General features: G+C 41.5%; 36 non-coding genes across 36 annotated transcripts; all 36 read right to left on the bottom strand.

Annotated features, from left to right (window-relative positions):
• Window positions 1-255: 255 nt before the first annotated feature.
• Window positions 256-374, bottom strand: LOC141316061 (5S ribosomal RNA). The gene has a single exon (XR_012351226.1). It is a non-coding gene; the product is annotated as a 5S ribosomal RNA (ribosomal RNA).
• A 753-nt stretch (window positions 375-1,127) lies between these two features.
• On the bottom strand, window positions 1,128-1,246 carry LOC141316112 (5S ribosomal RNA). The gene has a single exon (XR_012351278.1). It is a non-coding gene; the product is annotated as a 5S ribosomal RNA (ribosomal RNA).
• Window positions 1,247-1,330: 84 nt separating this feature from the next.
• On the bottom strand, window positions 1,331-1,449 carry LOC141316111 (5S ribosomal RNA). The gene has a single exon (XR_012351277.1). It is a non-coding gene; the product is annotated as a 5S ribosomal RNA (ribosomal RNA).
• A 753-nt stretch (window positions 1,450-2,202) lies between these two features.
• LOC141316109 (5S ribosomal RNA) lies at window positions 2,203-2,321 on the bottom strand. The gene has a single exon (XR_012351275.1). It is a non-coding gene; the product is annotated as a 5S ribosomal RNA (ribosomal RNA).
• A 753-nt stretch (window positions 2,322-3,074) lies between these two features.
• Window positions 3,075-3,193, bottom strand: LOC141316060 (5S ribosomal RNA). Its single transcript, XR_012351225.1, has one exon. It is a non-coding gene; the product is annotated as a 5S ribosomal RNA (ribosomal RNA).
• An 84-nt stretch (window positions 3,194-3,277) lies between these two features.
• On the bottom strand, window positions 3,278-3,396 carry LOC141316108 (5S ribosomal RNA). The gene has a single exon (XR_012351274.1). It is a non-coding gene; the product is annotated as a 5S ribosomal RNA (ribosomal RNA).
• A 753-nt stretch (window positions 3,397-4,149) lies between these two features.
• LOC141316107 (5S ribosomal RNA) lies at window positions 4,150-4,268 on the bottom strand. Its single transcript, XR_012351273.1, has one exon. It is a non-coding gene; the product is annotated as a 5S ribosomal RNA (ribosomal RNA).
• Window positions 4,269-4,352: 84 nt separating this feature from the next.
• LOC141316106 (5S ribosomal RNA) lies at window positions 4,353-4,471 on the bottom strand. The gene has a single exon (XR_012351271.1). It is a non-coding gene; the product is annotated as a 5S ribosomal RNA (ribosomal RNA).
• Window positions 4,472-5,224: 753 nt separating this feature from the next.
• On the bottom strand, window positions 5,225-5,343 carry LOC141316105 (5S ribosomal RNA). The gene has a single exon (XR_012351270.1). It is a non-coding gene; the product is annotated as a 5S ribosomal RNA (ribosomal RNA).
• Window positions 5,344-5,427: 84 nt separating this feature from the next.
• LOC141316093 (5S ribosomal RNA) lies at window positions 5,428-5,546 on the bottom strand. Its single transcript, XR_012351258.1, has one exon. It is a non-coding gene; the product is annotated as a 5S ribosomal RNA (ribosomal RNA).
• A 753-nt stretch (window positions 5,547-6,299) lies between these two features.
• On the bottom strand, window positions 6,300-6,418 carry LOC141316104 (5S ribosomal RNA). Its single transcript, XR_012351269.1, has one exon. It is a non-coding gene; the product is annotated as a 5S ribosomal RNA (ribosomal RNA).
• Window positions 6,419-7,171: 753 nt separating this feature from the next.
• LOC141316103 (5S ribosomal RNA) lies at window positions 7,172-7,290 on the bottom strand. The gene has a single exon (XR_012351268.1). It is a non-coding gene; the product is annotated as a 5S ribosomal RNA (ribosomal RNA).
• Window positions 7,291-7,374: 84 nt separating this feature from the next.
• Window positions 7,375-7,493, bottom strand: LOC141316101 (5S ribosomal RNA). Its single transcript, XR_012351267.1, has one exon. It is a non-coding gene; the product is annotated as a 5S ribosomal RNA (ribosomal RNA).
• A 753-nt stretch (window positions 7,494-8,246) lies between these two features.
• LOC141316100 (5S ribosomal RNA) lies at window positions 8,247-8,365 on the bottom strand. The gene has a single exon (XR_012351266.1). It is a non-coding gene; the product is annotated as a 5S ribosomal RNA (ribosomal RNA).
• An 84-nt stretch (window positions 8,366-8,449) lies between these two features.
• On the bottom strand, window positions 8,450-8,568 carry LOC141316099 (5S ribosomal RNA). The gene has a single exon (XR_012351265.1). It is a non-coding gene; the product is annotated as a 5S ribosomal RNA (ribosomal RNA).
• A 753-nt stretch (window positions 8,569-9,321) lies between these two features.
• LOC141316097 (5S ribosomal RNA) lies at window positions 9,322-9,440 on the bottom strand. The gene has a single exon (XR_012351263.1). It is a non-coding gene; the product is annotated as a 5S ribosomal RNA (ribosomal RNA).
• An 84-nt stretch (window positions 9,441-9,524) lies between these two features.
• Window positions 9,525-9,643, bottom strand: LOC141316096 (5S ribosomal RNA). The gene has a single exon (XR_012351262.1). It is a non-coding gene; the product is annotated as a 5S ribosomal RNA (ribosomal RNA).
• A 753-nt stretch (window positions 9,644-10,396) lies between these two features.
• LOC141316095 (5S ribosomal RNA) lies at window positions 10,397-10,515 on the bottom strand. Its single transcript, XR_012351260.1, has one exon. It is a non-coding gene; the product is annotated as a 5S ribosomal RNA (ribosomal RNA).
• A 753-nt stretch (window positions 10,516-11,268) lies between these two features.
• LOC141316094 (5S ribosomal RNA) lies at window positions 11,269-11,387 on the bottom strand. The gene has a single exon (XR_012351259.1). It is a non-coding gene; the product is annotated as a 5S ribosomal RNA (ribosomal RNA).
• A 753-nt stretch (window positions 11,388-12,140) lies between these two features.
• LOC141316088 (5S ribosomal RNA) lies at window positions 12,141-12,259 on the bottom strand. The gene has a single exon (XR_012351254.1). It is a non-coding gene; the product is annotated as a 5S ribosomal RNA (ribosomal RNA).
• An 84-nt stretch (window positions 12,260-12,343) lies between these two features.
• Window positions 12,344-12,462, bottom strand: LOC141316092 (5S ribosomal RNA). The gene has a single exon (XR_012351257.1). It is a non-coding gene; the product is annotated as a 5S ribosomal RNA (ribosomal RNA).
• A 753-nt stretch (window positions 12,463-13,215) lies between these two features.
• On the bottom strand, window positions 13,216-13,334 carry LOC141316076 (5S ribosomal RNA). The gene has a single exon (XR_012351242.1). It is a non-coding gene; the product is annotated as a 5S ribosomal RNA (ribosomal RNA).
• Window positions 13,335-14,087: 753 nt separating this feature from the next.
• LOC141316063 (5S ribosomal RNA) lies at window positions 14,088-14,206 on the bottom strand. The gene has a single exon (XR_012351229.1). It is a non-coding gene; the product is annotated as a 5S ribosomal RNA (ribosomal RNA).
• Window positions 14,207-14,290: 84 nt separating this feature from the next.
• On the bottom strand, window positions 14,291-14,409 carry LOC141316064 (5S ribosomal RNA). Its single transcript, XR_012351230.1, has one exon. It is a non-coding gene; the product is annotated as a 5S ribosomal RNA (ribosomal RNA).
• A 753-nt stretch (window positions 14,410-15,162) lies between these two features.
• Window positions 15,163-15,281, bottom strand: LOC141316052 (5S ribosomal RNA). Its single transcript, XR_012351218.1, has one exon. It is a non-coding gene; the product is annotated as a 5S ribosomal RNA (ribosomal RNA).
• Window positions 15,282-15,365: 84 nt separating this feature from the next.
• Window positions 15,366-15,484, bottom strand: LOC141316071 (5S ribosomal RNA). The gene has a single exon (XR_012351236.1). It is a non-coding gene; the product is annotated as a 5S ribosomal RNA (ribosomal RNA).
• A 753-nt stretch (window positions 15,485-16,237) lies between these two features.
• Window positions 16,238-16,356, bottom strand: LOC141316040 (5S ribosomal RNA). The gene has a single exon (XR_012351205.1). It is a non-coding gene; the product is annotated as a 5S ribosomal RNA (ribosomal RNA).
• A 753-nt stretch (window positions 16,357-17,109) lies between these two features.
• LOC141316028 (5S ribosomal RNA) lies at window positions 17,110-17,228 on the bottom strand. The gene has a single exon (XR_012351193.1). It is a non-coding gene; the product is annotated as a 5S ribosomal RNA (ribosomal RNA).
• A 753-nt stretch (window positions 17,229-17,981) lies between these two features.
• On the bottom strand, window positions 17,982-18,100 carry LOC141316134 (5S ribosomal RNA). The gene has a single exon (XR_012351300.1). It is a non-coding gene; the product is annotated as a 5S ribosomal RNA (ribosomal RNA).
• Window positions 18,101-18,184: 84 nt separating this feature from the next.
• On the bottom strand, window positions 18,185-18,303 carry LOC141316122 (5S ribosomal RNA). The gene has a single exon (XR_012351288.1). It is a non-coding gene; the product is annotated as a 5S ribosomal RNA (ribosomal RNA).
• Window positions 18,304-19,056: 753 nt separating this feature from the next.
• LOC141316110 (5S ribosomal RNA) lies at window positions 19,057-19,175 on the bottom strand. Its single transcript, XR_012351276.1, has one exon. It is a non-coding gene; the product is annotated as a 5S ribosomal RNA (ribosomal RNA).
• Window positions 19,176-19,928: 753 nt separating this feature from the next.
• Window positions 19,929-20,047, bottom strand: LOC141316098 (5S ribosomal RNA). The gene has a single exon (XR_012351264.1). It is a non-coding gene; the product is annotated as a 5S ribosomal RNA (ribosomal RNA).
• An 84-nt stretch (window positions 20,048-20,131) lies between these two features.
• On the bottom strand, window positions 20,132-20,250 carry LOC141316077 (5S ribosomal RNA). The gene has a single exon (XR_012351243.1). It is a non-coding gene; the product is annotated as a 5S ribosomal RNA (ribosomal RNA).
• An 84-nt stretch (window positions 20,251-20,334) lies between these two features.
• Window positions 20,335-20,453, bottom strand: LOC141316075 (5S ribosomal RNA). The gene has a single exon (XR_012351241.1). It is a non-coding gene; the product is annotated as a 5S ribosomal RNA (ribosomal RNA).
• Window positions 20,454-21,206: 753 nt separating this feature from the next.
• Window positions 21,207-21,325, bottom strand: LOC141316021 (5S ribosomal RNA). Its single transcript, XR_012351187.1, has one exon. It is a non-coding gene; the product is annotated as a 5S ribosomal RNA (ribosomal RNA).
• Window positions 21,326-21,409: 84 nt separating this feature from the next.
• LOC141316074 (5S ribosomal RNA) lies at window positions 21,410-21,528 on the bottom strand. The gene has a single exon (XR_012351240.1). It is a non-coding gene; the product is annotated as a 5S ribosomal RNA (ribosomal RNA).
• Between the last annotated feature and the right edge of the window lie 526 nt (window positions 21,529-22,054).

Raw genomic sequence — 22,054 nt, 5'->3', positions numbered from 1 at the left:
CCTTTGTTTGTCATGCTGCTCTCTTATACAGTTGTACTTCCTGCTTCCTGTCATGTGTCTAGTCACATGGCAGGCCAACCATCCATTTTTTAAAGACACACACTCACTTAAAATGTTAAGAGTAATAAAATGGCCTAAAAAACATGTAAAACACTTAAAACTCTATAATACATTTAAATGATTGTAATAAATAGAGCGGTAAAACACGTCTTTCTAAAAGCCAGCATATTATATAAATAGTGAAGAAAAGGCAAAAGCTTACAGCACCTGGTATTCCCAGGCGGTCTCCCATCCAAGTACTAAGCAGGCCCGACGCTGCTTAGCTTCCGAGATCAGACGAGATCGGGCGCTCTCAGCGCGGTATGGCCGCAAGCGAGGGCTGCTCCAAAAAGTGGGCTATTTAAAGATCAGCCTCCGTAAAAGCCAGCATATTATATAAATAGTGAAGAAAAGGCAAAAGCTTACAGCACCTGGTATTCCCAGGCGGTCTCCCATCCAAGTGTAACAATCGGCCTTATCAGCCGAGTTACAAGACTAAAATGGGATCAGATTTAACTGTGAGAGATGACTAGTGGTTAAAAGAATGAGACATAAAAGAAGATTGGTTTAAATAGATTTGGTTTATTTACAAGGTTCACATAAAAGACTTTAAAACAACACGATAAAACGAGGTAAACGCTGTTAAAAGAATACAGTTCATTTGTCCATACCCTAAAAACAGTCCAAGAATCCCAGTGTGTTGATAAGTCCAATGTGAGTGTCCACCGGTGTATATACAATCCACAGAAAGTGTAATCCAAAGTTTGCAGGTGGTGAATGGAAAGGTGAGCTCTAAAATTAGCAACTCCTCAATCCAACAGTTTGGTGACTGTCCTTTGTTTGTCATGCTGCTCTCTTATACAGTTGTACTTCCTGCTTCCTGTCATGTGTCTAGTCACATGGCAGGCCAACCATCCATTTTTTAAAGACACACACTCACTTAAAATGTTAAGAGTAATAAAATGGCCTAAAAAACATGTAAAACACTTAAAACTCTATAATACATTTAAATGATTGTAATAAATAGAGCGGTAAAACACGTCTTTCTAAAAGCCAGCATATTATATAAATAGTGAAGAAAAGGCAAAAGCTTACAGCACCTGGTATTCCCAGGCGGTCTCCCATCCAAGTACTAAGCAGGCCCGACGCTGCTTAGCTTCCGAGATCAGACGAGATCGGGCGCTCTCAGCGCGGTATGGCCGTAAGCGAGGGCTGCTCCAAAAAGTGGGCTATTTAAAGATCAGCCTCCGTAAAAGCCAGCATATTATATAAATAGTGAAGAAAAGGCAAAAGCTTACAGCACCTGGTATTCCCAGGCGGTCTCCCATCCAAGTACTAAGCAGGCCCGACGCTGCTTAGCTTCCGAGATCAGACGAGATCGGGCGCTCTCAGCGCGGTATGGCCGTAAGCGAGGGCTGCTCCAAAAAGTGGGCTATTTAAAGATCAGCCTCCGTAAAAGCCAGCATATTATATAAATAGTGAAGAAAAGGCAAAAGCTTACAGCACCTGGTATTCCCAGGCGGTCTCCCATCCAAGTGTAACAATCGGCCTTATCAGCCGAGTTACAAGACTAAAATGGGATCAGATTTAACTGTGAGAGATGACTAGTGGTTAAAAGAATGAGACATAAAAGAAGATTGGTTTAAATAGATTTGGTTTATTTACAAGGTTCACATAAAAGACTTTAAAACAACACGATAAAACGAGGTAAACGCTGTTAAAAGAATACAGTTCATTTGTCCATACCCTAAAAACAGTCCAAGAATCCCAGTGTGTTGATAAGTCCAATGTGAGTGTCCACCGGTGTATATACAATCCACAGAAAGTGTAATCCAAAGTTTGCAGGTGGTGAATGGAAAGGTGAGCTCTAAAATTAGCAACTCCTCAATCCAACAGTTTGGTGACTGTCCTTTGTTTGTCATGCTGCTCTCTTATACAGTTGTACTTCCTGCTTCCTGTCATGTGTCTAGTCACATGGCAGGCCAACCATCCATTTTTTAAAGACACACACTCACTTAAAATGTTAAGAGTAATAAAATGGCCTAAAAAACATGTAAAACACTTAAAACTCTATAATACATTTAAATGATTGTAATAAATAGAGCGGTAAAACACGTCTTTCTAAAAGCCAGCATATTATATAAATAGTGAAGAAAAGGCAAAAGCTTACAGCACCTGGTATTCCCAGGCGGTCTCCCATCCAAGTACTAAGCAGGCCCGACGCTGCTTAGCTTCCGAGATCAGACGAGATCGGGCGCTCTCAGCGCGGTATGGCCGTAAGCGAGGGCTGCTCCAAAAAGTGGGCTATTTAAAGATCAGCCTCCGTAAAAGCCAGCATATTATATAAATAGTGAAGAAAAGGCAAAAGCTTACAGCACCTGGTAATCCCAGGCGGTCTCCCATCCAAGTGTAACAATCGGCCTTATCAGCCGAGTTACAAGACTAAAATGGGGTCAGATTTAACTGTGAGAGATGACTAGTGGTTAAAAGAATGAGACATAAAAGAAGATTGGTTTAAATAGATTTGGTTTATTTACAAGGTTCACATAAAAGACTTTAAAACAACACGATAAAACGAGGTAAACGCTGTTAAAAGAATACAGTTCATTTGTCCATACCCTAAAAACAGTCCAAGAATCCCAGTGTGTTGATAAGTCCAATGTGAGTGTCCACCGGTGTATATACAATCCACAGAAAGTGTAATCCAAAGTTTGCAGGTGGTGAATGGAAAGGTGAGCTCTAAAATTAGCAACTCCTCAATCCAACAGTTTGGTGACTGTCCTTTGTTTGTCATGCTGCTCTCTTATACAGTTGTACTTCCTGCTTCCTGTCATGTGTCTAGTCACATGGCAGGCCAACCATCCATTTTTTAAAGACACACACTCACTTAAAATGTTAAGAGTAATAAAATGGCCTAAAAAACATGTAAAACACTTAAAACTCTATAATACATTTAAATGATTGTAATAAATAGAGCGGTAAAACACGTCTTTCTAAAAGCCAGCATATTATATAAATAGTGAAGAAAAGGCAAAAGCTTACAGCACCTGGTATTCCCAGGCGGTCTCCCATTCAAGTACTAAGCAGGCCCGACGCTGCTTAGCTTCCGAGATCAGACGAGATCGGGCGCTCTCAGCGCGGTATGGCCGTAAGCGAGGGCTGCTCCAAAAAGTGGGCTATTTAAAGATCAGCCTCCGTAAAAGCCAGCATATTATATAAATAGTGAAGAAAAGGCAAAAGCTTACAGCACCTGGTATTCCCAGGCGGTCTCCCATCCAAGTACTAAGCAGGCCCGACGCTGCTTAGCTTCCGAGATCAGACGAGATCGGGCGCTCTCAGCGCGGTATGGCCGTAAGCGAGGGCTGCTCCAAAAAGTGGGCTATTTAAAGATCAGCCTCCGTAAAAGCCAGCATATTATATAAATAGTGAAGAAAAGGCAAAAGCTTACAGCACCTGGTATTCCCAGGCGGTCTCCCATCCAAGTGTAACAATCGGCCTTATCAGCCGAGTTACAAGACTAAAATGGGATCAGATTTAACTGTGAGAGATGACTAGTGGTTAAAAGAATGAGACATAAAAGAAGATTGGTTTAAATAGATTTGGTTTATTTACAAGGTTCACATAAAAGACTTTAAAACAACACGATAAAACGAGGTAAACGCTGTTAAAAGAATACAGTTCATTTGTCCATACCCTAAAAACAGTCCAAGAATCCCAGTGTGTTGATAAGTCCAATGTGAGTGTCCACCGGTGTATATACAATCCACAGAAAGTGTAATCCAAAGTTTGCAGGTGGTGAATGGAAAGGTGAGCTCTAAAATTAGCAACTCCTCAATCCAACAGTTTGGTGACTGTCCTTTGTTTGTCATGCTGCTCTCTTATACAGTTGTACTTCCTGCTTCCTGTCATGTGTCTAGTCACATGGCAGGCCAACCATCCATTTTTTAAAGACACACACTCACTTAAAATGTTAAGAGTAATAAAATGGCCTAAAAAACATGTAAAACACTTAAAACTCTATAATACATTTAAATGATTGTAATAAATAGAGCGGTAAAACACGTCTTTCTAAAAGCCAGCATATTATATAAATAGTGAAGAAAAGGCAAAAGCTTACAGCACCTGGTATTCCCAGGCGGTCTCCCATCCAAGTACTAAGCAGGCCCGACGCTGCTTAGCTTCCGAGATCAGACGAGATCGGGCGCTCTCAGCGCGGTATGGCCGTAAGCGAGGGCTGCTCCAAAAAGTGGGCTATTTAAAGATCAGCCTCCGTAAAAGCCAGCATATTATATAAATAGTGAAGAAAAGGCAAAAGCTTACAGCACCTGGTATTCCCAGGCGGTCTCCCATCCAAGTACTAAGCAGGCCCGACGCTGCTTAGCTTCCGAGATCAGACGAGATCGGGCGCTCTCAGCGCGGTATGGCCGTAAGCGAGGGCTGCTCCAAAAAGTGGGCTATTTAAAGATCAGCCTCCGTAAAAGCCAGCATATTATATAAATAGTGAAGAAAAGGCAAAAGCTTACAGCACCTGGTATTCCCAGGCGGTCTCCCATCCAAGTGTAACAATCGGCCTTATCAGCCGAGTTACAAGACTAAAATGGGATCAGATTTAACTGTGAGAGATGACTAGTGGTTAAAAGAATGAGACATAAAAGAAGATTGGTTTAAATAGATTTGGTTTATTTACAAGGTTCACATAAAAGACTTTAAAACAACACGATAAAACGAGGTAAACGCTGTTAAAAGAATACAGTTCATTTGTCCATACCCTAAAAACAGTCCAAGAATCCCAGTGTGTTGATAAGTCCAATGTGAGTGTCCACCGGTGTATATACAATCCACAGAAAGTGTAATCCAAAGTTTGCAGGTGGTGAATGGAAAGGTGAGCTCTAAAATTAGCAACTCCTCAATCCAACAGTTTGGTGACTGTCCTTTGTTTGTCATGCTGCTCTCTTATACAGTTGTACTTCCTGCTTCCTGTCATGTGTCTAGTCACATGGCAGGCCAACCATCCATTTTTTAAAGACACACACTCACTTAAAATGTTAAGAGTAATAAAATGGCCTAAAAAACATGTAAAACACTTAAAACTCTATAATACATTTAAATGATTGTAATAAATAGAGCGGTAAAACACGTCTTTCTAAAAGCCAGCATATTATATAAATAGTGAAGAAAAGGCAAAAGCTTACAGCACCTGGTATTCCCAGGCGGTCTCCCATCCAAGTACTAAGCAGGCCCGACGCTGCTTAGCTTCCGAGATCAGACGAGATCGGGCGCTCTCAGCGCGGTATGGCCGTAAGCGAGGGCTGCTCCAAAAAGTGGGCTATTTAAAGATCAGCCTCCGTAAAAGCCAGCATATTATATAAATAGTGAAGAAAAGGCAAAAGCTTACAGCACCTGGTATTCCCAGGCGGTCTCCCATCCAAGTACTAAGCAGGCCCGACGCTGCTTAGCCTCCGAGATCAGACGAGATCTGGCGCTCTCAGCGCGGTATGGCCGTAAGCGAGGGCTGCTCCAAAAAGTGGGCTATTTAAAGATCAGCCTCCGTAAAAGCCAGCATATTATATAAATAGTGAAGAAAAGGCAAAAGCTTACAGCACCTGGTGTTCCCAGGCGGTCTCCCATCCAAGTGTAACAATCGGCCTTATCAGCCGAGTTACAAGACTAAAATGGGATCAGATTTAACTGTGAGAGATGACTAGTGGTTAAAAGAATGAGACATAAAAGAAGATTGGTTTAAATAGATTTGGTTTATTTACAAGGTTCACATAAAAGACTTTAAAACAACACGATAAAACGAGGTAAACGCTGTTAAAAGAATACAGTTCATTTGTCCATACCCTAAAAACAGTCCAAGAATCCCAGTGTGTTGATAAGTCCAATGTGAGTGTCCACCGGTGTATATACAATCCACAGAAAGTGTAATCCAAAGTTTGCAGGTGGTGAATGGAAAGGTGAGCTCTAAAATTAGCAACTCCTCAATCCAACAGTTTGGTGACTGTCCTTTGTTTGTCATGCTGCTCTCTTATACAGTTGTACTTCCTGCTTCCTGTCATGTGTCTAGTCACATGGCAGGCCAACCATCCATTTTTTAAAGACACACACTCACTTAAAATGTTAAGAGTAATAAAATGGCCTAAAAAACATGTAAAACACTTAAAACTCTATAATACATTTAAATGATTGTAATAAATAGAGCGGTAAAACACGTCTTTCTAAAAGCCAGCATATTATATAAATAGTGAAGAAAAGGCAAAAGCTTACAGCACCTGGTATTCCCAGGCGGTCTCCCATCCAAGTACTAAGCAGGCCCGACGCTGCTTAGCTTCCGAGATCAGACGAGATCGGGCGCTCTCAGCGCGGTATGGCCGTAAGCGAGGGCTGCTCCAAAAAGTGGGCTATTTAAAGATCAGCCTCCGTAAAAGCCAGCATATTATATAAATAGTGAAGAAAAGGCAAAAGCTTACAGCACCTGGTAATCCCAGGCGGTCTCCCATCCAAGTGTAACAATCGGCCTTATCAGCCGAGTTACAAGACTAAAATGGGGTCAGATTTAACTGTGAGAGATGACTAGTGGTTAAAAGAATGAGACATAAAAGAAGATTGGTTTAAATAGATTTGGTTTATTTACAAGGTTCACATAAAAGACTTTAAAACAACACGATAAAACGAGGTAAACGCTGTTAAAAGAATACAGTTCATTTGTCCATACCCTAAAAACAGTCCAAGAATCCCAGTGTGTTGATAAGTCCAATGTGAGTGTCCACCGGTGTATATACAATCCACAGAAAGTGTAATCCAAAGTTTGCAGGTGGTGAATGGAAAGGTGAGCTCTAAAATTAGCAACTCCTCAATCCAACAGTTTGGTGACTGTCCTTTGTTTGTCATGCTGCTCTCTTATACAGTTGTACTTCCTGCTTCCTGTCATGTGTCTAGTCACATGGCAGGCCAACCATCCATTTTTTAAAGACACACACTCACTTAAAATGTTAAGAGTAATAAAATGGCCTAAAAAACATGTAAAACACTTAAAACTCTATAATACATTTAAATGATTGTAATAAATAGAGCGGTAAAACACGTCTTTCTAAAAGCCAGCATATTATATAAATAGTGAAGAAAAGGCAAAAGCTTACAGCACCTGGTATTCCCAGGCGGTCTCCCATCCAAGTACTAAGCAGGCCCGACGCTGCTTAGCTTCCGAGATCAGACGAGATCGGGCGCTCTCAGCGCGGTATGGCCGTAAGCGAGGGCTGCTCCAAAAAGTGGGCTATTTAAAGATCAGCCTCCGTAAAAGCCAGCATATTATATAAATAGTGAAGAAAAGGCAAAAGCTTACAGCACCTGGTATTCCCAGGCGGTCTCCCATCCAAGTACTAAGCAGGCCCGACGCTGCTTAGCTTCCGAGATCAGACGAGATCGGGCGCTCTCAGCGCGGTATGGCCGTAAGCGAGGGCTGCTCCAAAAAGTGGGCTATTTAAAGATCAGCCTCCGTAAAAGCCAGCATATTATATAAATAGTGAAGAAAAGGCAAAAGCTTACAGCACCTGGTATTCCCAGGCGGTCTCCCATCCAAGTGTAACAATCGGCCTTATCAGCCGAGTTACAAGACTAAAATGGGATCAGATTTAACTGTGAGAGATGACTAGTGGTTAAAAGAATGAGACATAAAAGAAGATTGGTTTAAATAGATTTGGTTTATTTACAAGGTTCACATAAAAGACTTTAAAACAACACGATAAAACGAGGTAAACGCTGTTAAAAGAATACAGTTCATTTGTCCATACCCTAAAAACAGTCCAAGAATCCCAGTGTGTTGATAAGTCCAATGTGAGTGTCCACCGGTGTATATACAATCCACAGAAAGTGTAATCCAAAGTTTGCAGGTGGTGAATGGAAAGGTGAGCTCTAAAATTAGCAACTCCTCAATCCAACAGTTTGGTGACTGTCCTTTGTTTGTCATGCTGCTCTCTTATACAGTTGTACTTCCTGCTTCCTGTCATGTGTCTAGTCACATGGCAGGCCAACCATCCATTTTTTAAAGACACACACTCACTTAAAATGTTAAGAGTAATAAAATGGCCTAAAAAACATGTAAAACACTTAAAACTCTATAATACATTTAAATGATTGTAATAAATAGAGCGGTAAAACACGTCTTTCTAAAAGCCAGCATATTATATAAATAGTGAAGAAAAGGCAAAAGCTTACAGCACCTGGTATTCCCAGGCGGTCTCCCATCCAAGTACTAAGCAGGCCCGACGCTGCTTAGCTTCCGAGATCAGACGAGATCGGGCGCTCTCAGCGCGGTATGGCCGTAAGCGAGGGCTGCTCCAAAAAGTGGGCTATTTAAAGATCAGCCTCCGTAAAAGCCAGCATATTATATAAATAGTGAAGAAAAGGCAAAAGCTTACAGCACCTGGTATTCCCAGGCGGTCTCCCATCCAAGTACTAAGCAGGCCCGACGCTGCTTAGCTTCCGAGATCAGACGAGATCGGGCGCTCTCAGCGCGGTATGGCCGTAAGCGAGGGCTGCTCCAAAAAGTGGGCTATTTAAAGATCAGCCTCCGTAAAAGCCAGCATATTATATAAATAGTGAAGAAAAGGCAAAAGCTTACAGCACCTGGTATTCCCAGGCGGTCTCCCATCCAAGTGTAACAATCGGCCTTATCAGCCGAGTTACAAGACTAAAATGGGATCAGATTTAACTGTGAGAGATGACTAGTGGTTAAAAGAATGAGACATAAAAGAAGATTGGTTTAAATAGATTTGGTTTATTTACAAGGTTCACATAAAAGACTTTAAAACAACACGATAAAACGAGGTAAACGCTGTTAAAAGAATACAGTTCATTTGTCCATACCCTAAAAACAGTCCAAGAATCCCAGTGTGTTGATAAGTCCAATGTGAGTGTCCACCGGTGTATATACAATCCACAGAAAGTGTAATCCAAAGTTTGCAGGTGGTGAATGGAAAGGTGAGCTCTAAAATTAGCAACTCCTCAATCCAACAGTTTGGTGACTGTCCTTTGTTTGTCATGCTGCTCTCTTATACAGTTGTACTTCCTGCTTCCTGTCATGTGTCTAGTCACATGGCAGGCCAACCATCCATTTTTTAAAGACACACACTCACTTAAAATGTTAAGAGTAATAAAATGGCCTAAAAAACATGTAAAACACTTAAAACTCTATAATACATTTAAATGATTGTAATAAATAGAGCGGTAAAACACGTCTTTCTAAAAGCCAGCATATTATATAAATAGTGAAGAAAAGGCAAAAGCTTACAGCACCTGGTATTCCCAGGCGGTCTCCCATCCAAGTACTAAGCAGGCCCGACGCTGCTTAGCTTCCGAGATCAGACGAGATCGGGCGCTCTCAGCGCGGTATGGCCGTAAGCGAGGGCTGCTCCAAAAAGTGGGCTATTTAAAGATCAGCCTCCGTAAAAGCCAGCATATTATATAAATAGTGAAGAAAAGGCAAAAGCTTACAGCACCTGGTATTCCCAGGCGGTCTCCCATCCAAGTACTAAGCAGGCCCGACGCTGCTTAGCTTCCGAGATCAGACGAGATCGGGCGCTCTCAGCGCGGTATGGCCGTAAGCGAGGGCTGCTCCAAAAAGTGGGCTATTTAAAGATCAGCCTCCGTAAAAGCCAGCATATTATATAAATAGTGAAGAAAAGGCAAAAGCTTACAGCACCTGGTATTCCCAGGCGGTCTCCCATCCAAGTGTAACAATCGGCCTTATCAGCCGAGTTACAAGACTAAAATGGGATCAGATTTAACTGTGAGAGATGACTAGTGGTTAAAAGAATGAGACATAAAAGAAGATTGGTTTAAATAGATTTGGTTTATTTACAAGGTTCACATAAAAGACTTTAAAACAACACGATAAAACGAGGTAAACGCTGTTAAAAGAATACAGTTCATTTGTCCATACCCTAAAAACAGTCCAAGAATCCCAGTGTGTTGATAAGTCCAATGTGAGTGTCCACCGGTGTATATACAATCCACAGAAAGTGTAATCCAAAGTTTGCAGGTGGTGAATGGAAAGGTGAGCTCTAAAATTAGCAACTCCTCAATCCAACAGTTTGGTGACTGTCCTTTGTTTGTCATGCTGCTCTCTTATACAGTTGTACTTCCTGCTTCCTGTCATGTGTCTAGTCACATGGCAGGCCAACCATCCATTTTTTAAAGACACACACTCACTTAAAATGTTAAGAGTAATAAAATGGCCTAAAAAACATGTAAAACACTTAAAACTCTATAATACATTTAAATGATTGTAATAAATAGAGCGGTAAAACACGTCTTTCTAAAAGCCAGCATATTATATAAATAGTGAAGAAAAGGCAAAAGCTTACAGCACCTGGTATTCCCAGGCGGTCTCCCATCCAAGTACTAAGCAGGCCCGACGCTGCTTAGCTTCCGAGATCAGACGAGATCGGGCGCTCTCAGCGCGGTATGGCCGTAAGCGAGGGCTGCTCCAAAAAGTGGGCTATTTAAAGATCAGCCTCCGTAAAAGCCAGCATATTATATAAATAGTGAAGAAAAGGCAAAAGCTTACAGCACCTGGTATTCCCAGGCGGTCTCCCATCCAAGTGTAACAATCGGCCTTATCAGCCGAGTTACAAGACTAAAATGGGATCAGATTTAACTGTGAGAGATGACTAGTGGTTAAAAGAATGAGACATAAAAGAAGATTGGTTTAAATAGATTTGGTTTATTTACAAGGTTCACATAAAAGACTTTAAAACAACACGATAAAACGAGGTAAACGCTGTTAAAAGAATACAGTTCATTTGTCCATACCCTAAAAACAGTCCAAGAATCCCAGTGTGTTGATAAGTCCAATGTGAGTGTCCACCGGTGTATATACAATCCACAGAAAGTGTAATCCAAAGTTTGCAGGTGGTGAATGGAAAGGTGAGCTCTAAAATTAGCAACTCCTCAATCCAACAGTTTGGTGACTGTCCTTTGTTTGTCATGCTGCTCTCTTATACAGTTGTACTCCCTGCTTCCTGTCATGTGTCTAGTCACATGGCAGGCCAACCATCCATTTTTTAAAGACACACACTCACTTAAAATGTTAAGAGTAATAAAATGGCCTAAAAAACATGTAAAACACTTAAAACTCTATAATACATTTAAATGATTGTAATAAATAGAGCGGTAAAACACGTCTTTCTAAAAGCCAGCATATTATATAAATAGTGAAGAAAAGGCAAAAGCTTACAGCACCTGGTATTCCCAGGCGGTCTCCCATCCAAGTACTAAGCAGGCCCGACGCTGCTTAGCTTCCGAGATCAGACGAGATCGGGCGCTCTCAGCGCGGTATGGCCGTAAGCGAGGGCTGCTCCAAAAAGTGGGCTATTTAAAGATCAGCCTCCGTAAAAGCCAGCATATTATATAAATAGTGAAGAAAAGGCAAAAGCTTACAGCACCTGGTAATCCCAGGCGGTCTCCCATCCAAGTGTAACAATCGGCCTTATCAGCCGAGTTACAAGACTAAAATGGGGTCAGATTTAACTGTGAGAGATGACTAGTGGTTAAAAGAATGAGACATAAAAGAAGATTGGTTTAAATAGATTTGGTTTATTTACAAGGTTCACATAAAAGACTTTAAAACAACACGATAAAACGAGGTAAACGCTGTTAAAAGAATACAGTTCATTTGTCCATACCCTAAAAACAGTCCAAGAATCCCAGTGTGTTGATAAGTCCAATGTGAGTGTCCACCGGTGTATATACAATCCACAGAAAGTGTAATCCAAAGTTTGCAGGTGGTGAATGGAAAGGTGAGCTCTAAAATTAGCAACTCCTCAATCCAACAGTTTGGTGACTGTCCTTTGTTTGTCATGCTGCTCTCTTATACAGTTGTACTTCCTGCTTCCTGTCATGTGTCTAGTCACATGGCAGGCCAACCATCCATTTTTTAAAGACACACACTCACTTAAAATGTTAAGAGTAATAAAATGGCCTAAAAAACATGTAAAACACTTAAAACTCTATAATACATTTAAATGATTGTAATAAATAGAGCGGTAAAACACGTCTTTCTAAAAGCCAGCATATTATATAAATAGTGAAGAAAAGGCAAAAGCTTACAGCACCTGGTATTCCCAGGCGGTCTCCCATCCAAGTACTAAGCAGGCCCGACGCTGCTTAGCTTCCGAGATCAGACGAGATCGGGCGCTCTCAGCGCGGTATGGCCGTAAGCGAGGGCTGCTCCAAAAAGTGGGCTATTTAAAGATCAGCCTCCGTAAAAGCCAGCATATTATATAAATAGTGAAGAAAAGGCAAAAGCTTACAGCACCTGGCATTCCCAGGCGGTCTCCCATCCAAGTACTAAGCAGGCCCGACGCTGCTTAGCTTCCGAGATCAGACGAGATCTGGCGCTCTCAGCGCGGTATGGCCGTAAGCGAGGGCTGCTCCAAAAAGTGGGCTATTTAAAGATCAGCCTCCGTAAAAGCCAGCATATTATATAAATAGTGAAGAAAAGGCAAAAGCTTACAGCACCTGGTATTCCCAGGCGGTCTCCCATCCAAGTGTAACAATCGGCCTTATCAGCCGAGTTACAAGACTAAAATGGGATCAGATTTAACTGTGAGAGATGACTAGTGGTTAAAAGAATGAGACATAAAAGAAGATTGGTTTAAATAGATTTGGTTTATTTACAAGGTTCACATAAAAGACTTTAAAACAACACGATAAAACGAGGTAAACGCTGTTAAAAGAATACAGTTCATTTGTCCATACCCTAAAAACAGTCCAAGAATCCCAGTGTGTTGATAAGTCCAATGTGAGTGTCCACCGGTGTATATACAATCCACAGAAAGTGTAATCCAAAGTTTGCAGGTGGTGAATGGAAAGGTGAGCTCTAAAATTAGCAACTCCTCAATCCAACAGTTTGGTGACTGTCCTTTGTTTGTCATGCTGCTCTCTTATACAGTTGTACTTCCTGCTTCCTGTCATGTGTCTAGTCACATGGCAGGCCAACCATCCATTTTTTAAAGACACACACTCACTTAAAATGTTAAGAGTAATAAAATGGCCTAAAAAACATGTAAAACACTTAAAACTCTATAATACATTTAAATGATTGTAATAAATAGAGCGGTAAAACACGTCTTTCTAAAAGCCAGCATATTATATAAATAGTGAAGAAAAGGCAAAAGCTTACAGCACCTGGTATTCCCAGGCGGTCTCCCATCCAAGTACTAAGCAGGCCCGACGCTGCTTAGCTTCCGAGATCAGACGAGATCGGGCGCTCTCAGCGCGGTATGGCCGTAAGCGAGGGCTGCTCCAAAAAGTGGGCTATTTAAAGATCAGCCTCCGTAAAAGCCAGCATATTATATAAATAGTGAAGAAAAGGCAAAAGCTTACAGCACCTGGTAATCCCAGGCGGTCTCCCATCCAAGTGTAACAATCGGCCTTATCAGCCGAGTTACAAGACTAAAATGGGGTCAGATTTAACTGTGAGAGATGACTAGTGGTTAAAAGAATGAGACATAAAAGAAGATTGGTTTAAATAGATTTGGTTTATTTACAAGGTTCACATAAAAGACTTTAAAACAACACGATAAAACGAGGTAAACGCTGTTAAAAGAATACAGTTCATTTGTCCATACCCTAAAAACAGTCCAAGAATCCCAGTGTGTTGATAAGTCCAATGTGAGTGTCCACCGGTGTATATACAATCCACAGAAAGTGTAATCCAAAGTTTGCAGGTGGTGAATGGAAAGGTGAGCTCTAAAATTAGCAACTCCTCAATCCAACAGTTTGGTGACTGTCCTTTGTTTGTCATGCTGCTCTCTTATACAGTTGTACTTCCTGCTTCCTGTCATGTGTCTAGTCACATGGCAGGCCAACCATCCATTTTTTAAAGACACACACTCACTTAAAATGTTAAGAGTAATAAAATGGCCTAAAAAACATGTAAAACACTTAAAACTCTATAATACATTTAAATGATTGTAATAAATAGAGCGGTAAAACACGTCTTTCTAAAAGCCAGCATATTATATAAATAGTGAAGAAAAGGCAAAAGCTTACAGCACCTGGTATTCCCAGGCGGTCTCCCATCCAAGTACTAAGCAGGCCCGACGCTGCTTAGCTTCCGAGATCAGACGAGATCGGGCACTCTCAGCGCGGTATGGCCGTAAGCGAGGGCTGCTCCAAAAAGTGGGCTATTTAAAGATCAGCCTCCGTAAAAGCCAGCATATTATATAAATAGTGAAGAAAAGGCAAAAGCTTACAGCACCTGGTATTCCCAGGCGGTCTCCCATCCAAGTACTAAGCAGGCCCGACGCTGCTTAGCTTCCGAGATCAGACGAGATCGGGCGCTCTCAGCGCGGTATGGCCGTAAGCGAGGGCTGCTCCAAAAAGTGGGCTATTTAAAGATCAGCCTCCGTAAAAGCCAGCATATTATATAAATAGTGAAGAAAAGGCAAAAGCTTACAGCACCTGGTAATCCCAGGCGGTCTCCCATCCAAGTGTAACAATCGGCCTTATCAGCCGAGTTACAAGACTAAAATGGGGTCAGATTTAACTGTGAGAGATGACTAGTGGTTAAAAGAATGAGACATAAAAGAAGATTGGTTTAAATAGATTTGGTTTATTTACAAGGTTCACATAAAAGACTTTAAAACAACACGATAAAACGAGGTAAACGCTGTTAAAAGAATACAGTTCATTTGTCCATACCCTAAAAACAGTCCAAGAATCCCAGTGTGTTGATAAGTCCAATGTGAGTGTCCACCGGTGTATATACAATCCACAGAAAGTTTAATCCAAAGTTTGCAGGTGGTGAATGGAAAGGTGAGCTCTAAAATTAGCAACTCCTCAATCCAACAGTTTGGTGACTGTCCTTTGTTTGTCATGCTGCTCTCTTATACAGTTGTACTTCCTGCTTCCTGTCATGTGTCTAGTCACATGGCAGGCCAACCATCCATTTTTTAAAGACACACACTCACTTAAAATGTTAAGAGTAATAAAATGGCCTAAAAAACATGTAAAACACTTAAAACTCTATAATACATTTAAATGATTGTAATAAATAGAGCGGTAAAACACGTCTTTCTAAAAGCCAGCATATTATATAAATAGTGAAGAAAAGGCAAAAGCTTACAGCACCTGGTATTCCCAGGCGGTCTCCCATCCAAGTACTAAGCAGGCCCGACGCTGCTTAGCTTCCGAGATCAGACGAGATCGGGCGCTCTCAGCGCGGTATGGCCGTAAGCGAGGGCTGCTCCAAAAAGTGGGCTATTTAAAGATCAGCCTCCGTAAAAGCCAGCATATTATATAAATAGTGAAGAAAAGGCAAAAGCTTACAGCACCTGGTATTCCCAGGCGGTCTCCCATCCAAGTACTAAGCAGGCCCGACGCTGCTTAGCTTCCGAGATCAGACGAGATCTGGCGCTCTCAGCGCGGTATGGCCGTAAGCGAGGGCTGCTCCAAAAAGTGGGCTATTTAAAGATCAGCCTCCGTAAAAGCCAGCATATTATATAAATAGTGAAGAAAAGGCAAAAGCTTACAGCACCTGGTGTTCCCAGGCGGTCTCCCATCCAAGTGTAACAATCGGCCTTATCAGCCGAGTTACAAGACTAAAATGGGATCAGATTTAACTGTGAGAGATGACTAGTGGTTAAAAGAATGAGACATAAAAGAAGATTGGTTTAAATAGATTTGGTTTATTTACAAGGTTCACATAAAAGACTTTAAAACAACACGATAAAACGAGGTAAACGCTGTTAAAAGAATACAGTTCATTTGTCCATACCCTAAAAACAGTCCAAGAATCCCAGTGTGTTGATAAGTCCAATGTGAGTGTCCACCGGTGTATATACAATCCACAGAAAGTGTAATCCAAAGTTTGCAGGTGGTGAATGGAAAGGTGAGCTCTAAAATTAGCAACTCCTCAATCCAACAGTTTGGTGACTGTCCTTTGTTTGTCATGCTGCTCTCTTATACAGTTGTACTTCCTGCTTCCTGTCATGTGTCTAGTCACATGGCAGGCCAACCATCCATTTTTTAAAGACACACACTCACTTAAAATGTTAAGAGTAATAAAATGGCCTAAAAAACATGTAAAACACTTAAAACTCTATAATACATTTAAATGATTGTAATAAATAGAGCGGTAAAACACGTCTTTCTAAAAGCCAGCATATTATATAAATAGTGAAGAAAAGGCAAAAGCTTACAGCACCTGGTATTCCCAGGCGGTCTCCCATCCAAGTACTAAGCAGGCCCGACGCTGCTTAGCTTCCGAGATCAGACGAGATCGGGCGCTCTCAGCGCGGTATGGCCGTAAGCGAGGGCTGCTCCAAAAAGTGGGCTATTTAAAGATCAGCCTCCGTAAAAGCCAGCATATTATATAAATAGTGAAGAAAAGGCAAAAGCTTACAGCACCTGGTAATCCCAGGCGGTCTCCCATCCAAGTGTAACAATCGGCCTTATCAGCCGAGTTACAAGACTAAAATGGGGTCAGATTTAACTGTGAGAGATGACTAGTGGTTAAAAGAATGAGACATAAAAGAAGATTGGTTTAAATAGATTTGGTTTATTTACAAGGTTCACATAAAAGACTTTAAAACAACACGATAAAACGAGGTAAACGCTGTTAAAAGAATACAGTTCATTTGTCCATACCCTAAAAACAGTCCAAGAATCCCAGTGTGTTGATAAGTCCAATGTGAGTGTCCACCGGTGTATATACAATCCACAGAAAGTGTAATCCAAAGTTTGCAGGTGGTGAATGGAAAGGTGAGCTCTAAAATTAGCAACTCCTCAATCCAACAGTTTGGTGACTGTCCTTTGTTTGTCATGCTGCTCTCTTATACAGTTGTACTTCCTGCTTCCTGTCATGTGTCTAGTCACATGGCAGGCCAACCATCCATTTTTTAAAGACACACACTCACTTAAAATGTTAAGAGTAATAAAATGGCCTAAAAAACATGTAAAACACTTAAAACTCTATAATACATTTAAATGATTGTAATAAATAGAGCGGTAAAACACGTCTTTCTAAAAGCCAGCATATTATATAAATAGTGAAGAAAAGGCAAAAGCTTACAGCACCTGGTATTCCCAGGCGGTCTCCCATCCAAGTACTAAGCAGGCCCGACGCTGCTTAGCTTCCGAGATCAGACGAGATCGGGCGCTCTCAGCGCGGTATGGCCGTAAGCGAGGGCTGCTCCAAAAAGTGGGCTATTTAAAGATCAGCCTCCGTAAAAGCCAGCATATTATATAAATAGTGAAGAAAAGGCAAAAGCTTACAGCACCTGGTAATCCCAGGCGGTCTCCCATCCAAGTGTAACAATCGGCCTTATCAGCCGAGTTACAAGACTAAAATGGGGTCAGATTTAACTGTGAGAGATGACTAGTGGTTAAAAGAATGAGACATAAAAGAAGATTGGTTTAAATAGATTTGGTTTATTTACAAGGTTCACATAAAAGACTTTAAAACAACACGATAAAACGAGGTAAACGCTGTTAAAAGAATACAGTTCATTTGTCCATACCCTAAAAACAGTCCAAGAATCCCAGTGTGTTGATAAGTCCAATGTGAGTGTCCACCGGTGTATATACAATCCACAGAAAGTGTAATCCAAAGTTTGCAGGTGGTGAATGGAAAGGTGAGCTCTAAAATTAGCAACTCCTCAATCCAACAGTTTGGTGACTGTCCTTTGTTTGTCATGCTGCTCTCTTATACAGTTGTACTTCCTGCTTCCTGTCATGTGTCTAGTCACATGGCAGGCCAACCATCCATTTTTTAAAGACACACACTCACTTAAAATGTTAAGAGTAATAAAATGGCCTAAAAAACATGTAAAACACTTAAAACTCTATAATACATTTAAATGATTGTAATAAATAGAGCGGTAAAACACGTCTTTCTAAAAGCCAGCATATTATATAAATAGTGAAGAAAAGGCAAAAGCTTACAGCACCTGGTATTCCCAGGCGGTCTCCCATCCAAGTACTAAGCAGGCCCGACGCTGCTTAGCTTCCGAGATCAGACGAGATCGGGCGCTCTCAGCGCGGTATGGCCGTAAGCGAGGGCTGCTCCAAAAAGTGGGCTATTTAAAGATCAGCCTCCGTAAAAGCCAGCATATTATATAAATAGTGAAGAAAAGGCAAAAGCTTACAGCACCTGGTATTCCCAGGCGGTCTCCCATCCAAGTACTAAGCAGGCCCGACGCTGCTTAGCTTCCGAGATCAGACGAGATCGGGCGCTCTCAGCGCGGTATGGCCGTAAGCGAGGGCTGCTCCAAAAAGTGGGCTATTTAAAGATCAGCCTCCGTAAAAGCCAGCATATTATATAAATAGTGAAGAAAAGGCAAAAGCTTACAGCACCTGGTATTCCCAGGCGGTCTCCCATCCAAGTGTAACAATCGGCCTTATCAGCCGAGTTACAAGACTAAAATGGGATCAGATTTAACTGTGAGAGATGACTAGTGGTTAAAAGAATGAGACATAAAAGAAGATTGGTTTAAATAGATTTGGTTTATTTACAAGGTTCACATAAAAGACTTTAAAACAACACGATAAAACGAGGTAAACGCTGTTAAAAGAATACAGTTCATTTGTCCATACCCTAAAAACAGTCCAAGAATCCCAGTGTGTTGATAAGTCCAATGTGAGTGTCCACCGGTGTATATACAATCCACAGAAAGTGTAATCCAAAGTTTGCAGGTGGTGAATGGAAAGGTGAGCTCTAAAATTAGCAACTCCTCAATCCAACAGTTTGGTGACTGTCCTTTGTTTGTCATGCTGCTCTCTTATACAGTTGTACTTCCTGCTTCCTGTCATGTGTCTAGTCACATGGCAGGCCAACCATCCATTTTTTAAAGACACACACTCACTTAAAATGTTAAGAGTAATAAAATGGCCTAAAAAACATGTAAAACACTTAAAACTCTATAATACATTTAAATGATTGTAATAAATAGAGCGGTAAAACACGTCTTTCTAAAAGCCAGCATATTATATAAATAGTGAAGAAAAGGCAAAAGCTTACAGCACCTGGTATTCCCAGGCGGTCTCCCATCCAAGTACTAAGCAGGCCCGACGCTGCTTAGCTTCCGAGATCAGACGAGATCGGGCGCTCTCAGCGCGGTATGGCCGTAAGCGAGGGCTGCTCCAAAAAGTGGGCTATTTAAAGATCAGCCTCCGTAAAAGCCAGCATATTATATAAATAGTGAAGAAAAGGCAAAAGCTTACAGCACCTGGTATTCCCAGGCGGTCTCCCATCCAAGTGTAACAATCGGCCTTATCAGCCGAGTTACAAGACTAAAATGGGATCAGATTTAACTGTGAGAGATGACTAGTGGTTAAAAGAATGAGACATAAAAGAAGATTGGTTTAAATAGATTTGGTTTATTTACAAGGTTCACATAAAAGACTTTAAAACAACACGATAAAACGAGGTAAACGCTGTTAAAAGAATACAGTTCATTTGTCCATACCCTAAAAACAGTCCAAGAATCCCAGTGTGTTGATAAGTCCAATGTGAGTGTCCACCGGTGTATATACAATCCACAGAAAGTGTAATCCAAAGTTTGCAGGTGGTGAATGGAAAGGTGAGCTCTAAAATTAGCAACTCCTCAATCCAACAGTTTGGTGACTGTCCTTTGTTTGTCATGCTGCTCTCTTATACAGTTGTACTTCCTGCTTCCTGTCATGTGTCTAGTCACATGGCAGGCCAACCATCCATTTTTTAAAGACACACACTCACTTAAAATGTTAAGAGTAATAAAATGGCCTAAAAAACATGTAAAACACTTAAAACTCTATAATACATTTAAATGATTGTAATAAATAGAGCGGTAAAACACGTCTTTCTAAAAGCCAGCATATTATATAAATAGTGAAGAAAAGGCAAAAGCTTACAGCACCTGGTATTCCCAGGCGGTCTCCCATCCAAGTACTAAGCAGGCCCGACGCTGCTTAGCTTCCGAGATCAGACGAGATCGGGCGCTCTCAGCGCGGTATGGCCGTAAGCGAGGGCTGCTCCAAAAAGTGGGCTATTTAAAGATCAGCCTCCGTAAAAGCCAGCATATTATATAAATAGTGAAGAAAAGGCAAAAGCTTACAGCACCTGGCATTCCCAGGCAGTCTCCCATCCAAGTACTAAGCAGGCCCGACGCTGCTTAGCTTCCGAGATCAGACGAGATCGGGCGCTCTCAGCGCGGTATGGCCGTAAGCGAGGGCTGCTCCAAAAAGTGGGCTATTTAAAGATCAGCCTCCGTAAAAGCCAGCATATTATATAAATAGTGAAGAAAAGGCAAAAGCTTACAGCACCTGGCATTCCCAGGCAGTCTCCCATCCAAGTACTAAGCAGGCCCGACGCTGCTTAGCTTCCGAGATCAGACGAGATCGGGCGCTCTCAGCGCGGTATGGCCGTAAGCGAGGGCTGCTCCAAAAAGTGGGCTATTTAAAGATCAGCCTCCGTAAAAGCCAGCATATTATATAAATAGTGAAGAAAAGGCAAAAGCTTACAGCACCTGGTAATCCCAGGCGGTCTCCCATCCAAGTGTAACAATCGGCCTTATCAGCCGAGTTACAAGACTAAAATGGGGTCAGATTTAACTGTGAGAGATGACTAGTGGTTAAAAGAATGAGACATAAAAGAAGATTGGTTTAAATAGATTTGGTTTATTTACAAGGTTCACATAAAAGACTTTAAAACAACACGATAAAACGAGGTAAACGCTGTTAAAAGAATACAGTTCATTTGTCCATACCCTAAAAACAGTCCAAGAATCCCAGTGTGTTGATAAGTCCAATGTGAGTGTCCACCGGTGTATATACAATCCACAGAAAGTGTAATCCAAAGTTTGCAGGTGGTGAATGGAAAGGTGAGCTCTAAAATTAGCAACTCCTCAATCCAACAGTTTGGTGACTGTCCTTTGTTTGTCATGCTGCTCTCTTATACAGTTGTACTTCCTGCTTCCTGTCATGTGTCTAGTCACATGGCAGGCCAACCATCCATTTTTTAAAGACACACACTCACTTAAAATGTTAAGAGTAATAAAATGGCCTAAAAAACATGTAAAACACTTAAAACTCTATAATACATTTAAATGATTGTAATAAATAGAGCGGTAAAACACGTCTTTCTAAAAGCCAGCATATTATATAAATAGTGAAGAAAAGGCAAAAGCTTACAGCACCTGGTATTCCCAGGCGGTCTCCCATCCAAGTACTAAGCAGGCCCGACGCTGCTTAGCTTCCGAGATCAGACGAGATCGGGCGCTCTCAGCGCGGTATGGCCGTAAGCGAGGGCTGCTCCAAAAAGTGGGCTATTTAAAGATCAGCCTCCGTAAAAGCCAGCATATTATATAAATAGTGAAGAAAAGGCAAAAGCTTACAGCACCTGGCATTCCCAGGCAGTCTCCCATCCAAGTACTAAGCAGGCCCGACGCTGCTTAGCTTCCGAGATCAGACGAGATCGGGCGCTCTCAGCGCGGTATGGCCGTAAGCGAGGGCTGCTCCAAAAAGTGGGCTATTTAAAGATCAGCCTCCGTAAAAGCCAGCATATTATATAAATAGTGAAGAAAAGGCAAAAGCTTACAGCACCTGGTATTCCCAGGCGGTCTCCCATCCAAGTGTAACAATCGGCCTTATCAGCCGAGTTACAAGACTAAAATGGGATCAGATTTAACTGTGAGAGATGACTAGTGGTTAAAAGAATGAGACATAAAAGAAGATTGGTTTAAATAGATTTGGTTTATTTACAAGGTTCACATAAAAGACTTTAAAACAACACGATAAAACGAGGTAAACGCTGTTAAAAGAATACAGTTCATTTGTCCATACCCTAAAAACAGTCCAAGAATCCCAGTGTGTTGATAAGTCAATGTGAGTGTCCACCGGTGTATATACAATCCACAGAAAGTGTAATCCAAAGTTTGCAGGTGGTGAATGGAAAGGTGAGCTCTAAAATTAGCAACTCCTCAATCCAACAGTTTGGTGACTGTCCTTTGTTTGTCATGCTGCTCTCTTATAC

Source organism: Garra rufa, unplaced genomic scaffold (assembly GCF_049309525.1).
Source record: "Garra rufa unplaced genomic scaffold, GarRuf1.0 hap1_unplaced_068, whole genome shotgun sequence".
Lineage (NCBI taxonomy): Eukaryota > Metazoa > Chordata > Actinopteri > Cypriniformes > Cyprinidae > Garra > Garra rufa.
The sequence above is the reverse complement of the archived record's forward strand: the minus strand, read 5'-3'. Positions and strand labels throughout refer to the sequence as shown.